This window comes from Nothobranchius furzeri, chromosome 10 (genome assembly GCF_043380555.1).
Source record: "Nothobranchius furzeri strain GRZ-AD chromosome 10, NfurGRZ-RIMD1, whole genome shotgun sequence".
NCBI lineage: Eukaryota > Metazoa > Chordata > Actinopteri > Cyprinodontiformes > Nothobranchiidae > Nothobranchius > Nothobranchius furzeri.
The window spans coordinates 43,125,944-43,131,321 of NC_091750.1; positions in this window are offsets into that span (position 1 = coordinate 43,125,944).

Sequence of the window (5,378 nt, forward strand, 5' to 3'; positions counted from 1 at the left end):
TCCTTCAGTTGGGGTCTAAATACAGTGGAACTGCAGTTCTTTGGTCTGATTTCCTCATTATTGTTGCTCTACAGACCCTCATCTACCCCTGTTCTGAGGAGTCTTGAGAACGAGCCGTTTTTGGGTACTGTCTCTTTAAACTGGAGGAGGAGCTGTAAACTCCGCCCCCCCTCCATAGTGCAGACCTGTACTCTCCTCCCCCAGTCGGACTTTGTAGTTCTATAGAGAAATCATTATTTAGCATAGCAGATTTAGCATAGCATATTAGCATTTTTAAAACATGTGGGGAGGGTAGTTCATCAAGCTGTTTCAAGGCTGCTAACTCTCTCATGCATTTGTCTGTAGTCACTCACACACACCCGTCACGGCCGACGGAGGGACAAGCTAGCAGGCACGTGCGCGCGCGCACACACACACACACACACACAAGGAATGCTGCTTGCTTATTTATTTCTATAAAAAATGTTTTAAAAAATGATACAGCTCATTAAAACACCATTAAAAGAATACATTTTATTAAGATCTCTATCTATCTATCTATATATATATATACATACATATAATTATGAATAATTTTATAAGTAGTCTTATTTAATATTGGGTGTCTTAATGGCTGAAAATGGATAAAAAGCAGTTACATTTTAATTTAAAGATTTGAGATTCGAGTCAAAAATAAAGAACATTCCTCCAAATGTTCTTTAATGTGATCATTATAATTCTAATGCTTACAACTTTGTTTTTATTGTCTGCAATGCGTAGCCTATATCTTTATTAAATGTGTTTAGCTGTAAAGTGGTAATTCTCTCTAATGTGTACAGAGAGGTGGACATCAGTGCTGCAGTGAAATTCCCAAGATCAGTCTGCTTTGCTAACAAATATAGTTAAATCTTACCTGCATTCTAAATAAATACCGTTAGGTGGAAACATCAGTAGGCATTGAGTTATTGATACAATCCCTAACAGCCAGAATGGAAGAAGAGCATACTGGGTCATCCTGGACCTGAGCCTGTTCTGTGTATTTACCTACAGGATGCAATAAATGTCTACAAGGCTGAGTTTGGACCATTACATCTAAAAGAAAACATACAATCAGTGATTTTTTTATTGTTTACATTAAAATACAAATTTTCTAAGTATTAACCTCACAGCAAATAAGTAGAACAATATAATAAACAGGCTTTAGTAGTTAAACAGGCGTTGTGCACACAGGTGCTTTGTGTCTCGGTGCTGGTGGTGTCTAGGTCTCAGAGTTCCTGTCCTCCTGCCGTCTTCTGTTGTCCTCAGGATACGGATTGATGTTTCCTAATGATGAGGGAGGGGCAGTATGTGGGCTTCAAACTGGTCCTGGATAACAGTGGGAGACCTCCGTTGTCTGAATACTGAGATCAGAGGGTTGGTGAGATGCAGATCTTCTCTACCTCATCTAGAAACGGAGTTGGTTCAGGGAAAACTTTTCCAAAGACCAGTTCCATGATGTCATCGTCATATTCTGCAATGATAGACAATAACTTTAATGACATATTTTGTTTACAAGCAGCTTTAGGAAAGTTGTTTCTTTAGCTTTCATGTTTATAGTCACGTTTGTGTTTGTTCACAAGTTCACTTTGCTGCAGTGACTTCATATTCTTACAAATGTAATAAAATAGTGACACTAAAATAATACAAATGATTCCTTATGAAAGGAAGCTCATTAGAGAGCAGTGCAGACAGACTTACTACTCTATTAAATCCACTGTGTTGACGCACTTTAATGACTTTGTCACGCTGCATTTTAGCTGATATGGGACTTTATTTACTGGATGCTAAGATTACATCACACTCACGTAGAATAACACACAGGCTCTCTGCTGTTACAATCAGTGGGAGGTTATCATCTGGTGTAAAAGAAGGTGTTGATCAGAAATCACGTTTTATTCCACGAAAATCAGCCAAATCCACATTAATCTGGGTGCTAACTTTACTAGCATACTGTGCTAGCGATAGCAAGCCGGATGCTAACGCTTTAGTGCTGCTGATGCCCGTAAATCTAAAGTAAAGTTTGTCGACATTTTAGAGTGATATGAAGCTTACCGCTCTGCTGCTGTGTCCCGGTGCTGCCACATTCAGATAAAAATGACTCCTTTTAGATAGATGAAGCCCTCAGTACTTACTAGCCTGGAGACACGAACGAACCACGCGCACGCGCGCGCGCGCACACACACACACACAAACACAAACACACTACTTTTTCTTCTGTGTTTTTTTAGCAGTAGCATGGACGTCACTAGGATTGAGTTTTAGGGGGGGCTTAGCCCCAGGAGCTTGACCTTGAACATTTTTTTCACACCCTGCAAAAACTTTGTCAATTAATTCATTTTCTGAAGAACATTTAACAAAACCTATTATTTTGTCACTTTCTTTTCCTTTCCTACCTTTGTGCATTTTCTCTCTTCTTTTTATAAAAAAATAACACTTAATCAGTTCATTAGTGGGGTCTATGTTGAAGAAAGATTTTATATAAGTCCATTAAAAATTAGATATGTTATATTTCCAAATAAAGCTATTAATTTCAGTCTACTGCACTTAACAGGGGGAAATGTTGCAGTCATTTGTTTAATTACAACTTGCTTAATTATAAATGTTACTAAAATATGACAAAGAACAAATTAATAATTGTCAAACTTTTATTCTGCCAAATGAGTGTGCAGTTGACAGTTTTAATATATGAATAACACTGCTATGATGTGGAATAAAGGAGTATGTAATTAACAATTACAAGACAAAATAACAGTATATATAAAAATGAGGGCTGGGACTTGATTAAAAATTTTAATCTAATTAATTAGAGGCTTTGTAATTAATTAATCTAAATTAATCACATTTTAATCGTTCAGGAAAATGTGCTCTCAAAGCAAAACTTAATTAAAATTGAGACAGAGAATTAAACATTAGACATAGTTATTACTGTAAAACTAAAGCTTTTAATAAAAAAATGCATTTTAATTAATCAAATGTCACTGTGTGATATGAAACAAAACCCAAATCAACTAAAATTTATAATTACAAATAGAAAACGCCTGCAAAGGGTTCCTGAGCCTTTAAATAGTCTCTCTGTCTAGTTGAATTACTGAAATAAATTTGACTTTGCACCAGATTCTAATTTTTCCAGTTTCACTTGTTTGTATAATTGGGAGTTTTTATTAGCATTTCTACTCATAATGTAGTAAAAACACATAAATAATAATCCTTCAAAATGACAGTAGAACAGGCACAAATATGATCTAGGACTTAAATGTACTAACTTTTAACACCAGAGCAGGCGTGGCATATTCTGAGAATGATCAGGAACACTAACTGGTTCCAGTTGGATGACTGGAGGTTGATGGGAAGATAAAAGATCATGGCGAGGAAATAATGATCTGACGAACAGGTGAGCGGACCTTCCTTACATGGGAAGTCCTGATGTCACGTTAAGAAGGGGATGCTGCAGACCCGCAGATTCATGCCTGCAGCAGAGAATCTGGTGTGATCTCCAGCCTGATCACAACTTCCTCGTTCCTCGCTGCCCCTTAAGCATCCGCCCATTAGCTGATGACAGCTTCAACACAACTCACTGCTTAATGATAGTAATGCATGTGATGTTTAGACAGAGACTCGTCTCAGAAACGTATAACTCCCCGACAGAATTGTTTAGAAAATCATCAGAAAAGTTTCAGAGTGTTTCTGTTTTAACGAAAACTTCTGTTTTCAACTTTAAGACACGTTGTCTGTGATTGTTTACAGAGTAGTGAGAACACGGAGCGTTCTCCCAGCGGCAGCCAGGTGCCTCTCGTTTGTCTGACTACTTTCATAAACTACTGTTAGGGCACAGAATTATTCTGTCTGGTTCTTTCAGCGCTGCACAGATGTTACGTAAATGTTAAAAATATAGCTTACCGCAACTTTTGTAAAGTTTCCTGTGCCACCGGGCAGCTGCAGCTGAGACGATCTCTGAAAAATGTCTGCGACACGGACTCCGTTGTTGTCTGGAAGTTTTATTTTCAAGTTTAGAAAAGAGGCGGACGGGTTTCCTAAACCCTGCATCAGTCCAAGCAAGGCAACTTCTTTCTGTTTTTATTCCGTTAGTAGCCATTAGCACTGTGCATTGTTGTGTGCGTCAGTGATATTCAGTCTACGAGGAAGTCGTGCAATGACAAAGGTTCCGCCGTGCTCGAAATGCAAGCTGCGATTAAACGCGTGGATTTTTTTAACGTGTCGTTTTTTTCTCATTAATCATAATAACGCGTTAAAGTCCCAGCCCTAAAAAACTCAAAATGATAGGGGGGCTTGTGATTATTTTAGGGGGGCTGAAGCCCCCCTAAAACAGACCTAACGACGTCAGCGAGCAGTAGTGTCATCAGCTCCTGGGTTTAAATACTGCCACACCACCCTTCCTTAAAACGAGGAACAGTTTTGAGCTGTGTGTGGCTAAAATAACCAGACATTCTGCATTTTTCCAATAGGACTACAAAAAATCTTAGCGAGAAGAAAAAATGGCGGATTGGCTCTGTGTTTAGCCGAGGGCCATTACCATATTTGGTAGTTATCCTCACTAAATTAATTACTGATGTAATAGGTAATGCAAAAACTGAACGGGTGGACAAATATGCCCAAAACTTAATTATTAAATATCTAAATAGCAACTCCAGTGAATAATATAAGCCTTTTTGCTCACTTAGACACTTAAAATGTGAAACACACCGTGTTAATGGATAAAAAAGTGGGTTTTTCATGTTATGTCTCCTTTAAAAGGGAGTTTTCCTCTCCACTGTCGCGTTATGCTTGCTTAGAATGAGGATTGCTGCATAGTCACTGACACTTGTCAGTGACTTGATGCAATTTGCTGGGTTCCTTATATAGGAAAAATTATTTCTGATTGGCTTAATGAACTGTCCTGAATTGGAATGTTTATTATGTGAAGTGCCTTGAGACGACTCTTGTCGTGATTTGGCGCTATATAAATAAACTTGAATTGAATTGTTCTATCAAAAAAGAAAAACAAGGTGGCTAAATAAATGATGAGTTAGGGAAGATTGGCTGATAATCTTCACTAATTGTAAAGTCTTGCGGGTGGGCCTAGAAAAATGCACCTAGCAGTCAAATCCATGAAGCAGGAACAAAGCAGTTTTTCGCGGGCTCATAGGTGCCAAAGGACTATACCAAAGGGGTGGACTACACTAAAACGGTCTTTAACTTATATAGAAATGTACTTTTTAAAAGGGAAATACAGGAATTATAGTTTTTAACTGATAATTTATAGTTCACTACATCCCACCATTTTGTAGTCAATTATGTAAAACATGATACAATTTTGAAAGTTTTATGGAGACTGATTTGGTCTGCCCCCTCACTGCCCTCGT